The sequence below is a fragment of the Camelus bactrianus genome, chromosome 1 (genome assembly GCF_048773025.1).
Source record: "Camelus bactrianus isolate YW-2024 breed Bactrian camel chromosome 1, ASM4877302v1, whole genome shotgun sequence".
In the NCBI taxonomy this organism is placed as follows: domain Eukaryota; kingdom Metazoa; phylum Chordata; class Mammalia; order Artiodactyla; family Camelidae; genus Camelus; species Camelus bactrianus.
This window is the reverse complement of record NC_133539.1, coordinates 10,368,441-10,368,862: the sequence shown is the minus strand read 5'-3', so window position 1 is coordinate 10,368,862 and position 422 is coordinate 10,368,441.

The window sequence follows — 422 nt, the reverse complement described above, 5'->3', positions numbered from 1 at the left end:
GGGAGCCATTATTTACAGTATTTACAAAGACCTTCTTGAGCTTGGAACTACACCAATCCTTAACAACTCAATGGTAGCTATTCTTATCCCTGTTTTATTGATTGGAGAATTATGCTCTGAGCGGTTTATAGAGCTAGTAAGGGAGGTAGCGGAGCAGGAGAGAACACATTCACTTTTTCTTTCATTCATTCATTCATGCATGCATGCATGCATGCAACACATTTTTATTGAGCGGATTAAACGTGCTAGGCATTGTTCTAAGTGCCAGGGACTGTTCTAGACCCTGAGGATACTGCAGGAAACACAACAGCCAAAATTCTTTTTCTTACCCCCTATGGAGCTTACATAGAGGAGGCGGGGGCTGGGGAGGGGCGGAAGGCGCCGCCTCCAACTGAGGGCAAATTACAAAATCTGGTGTCCCC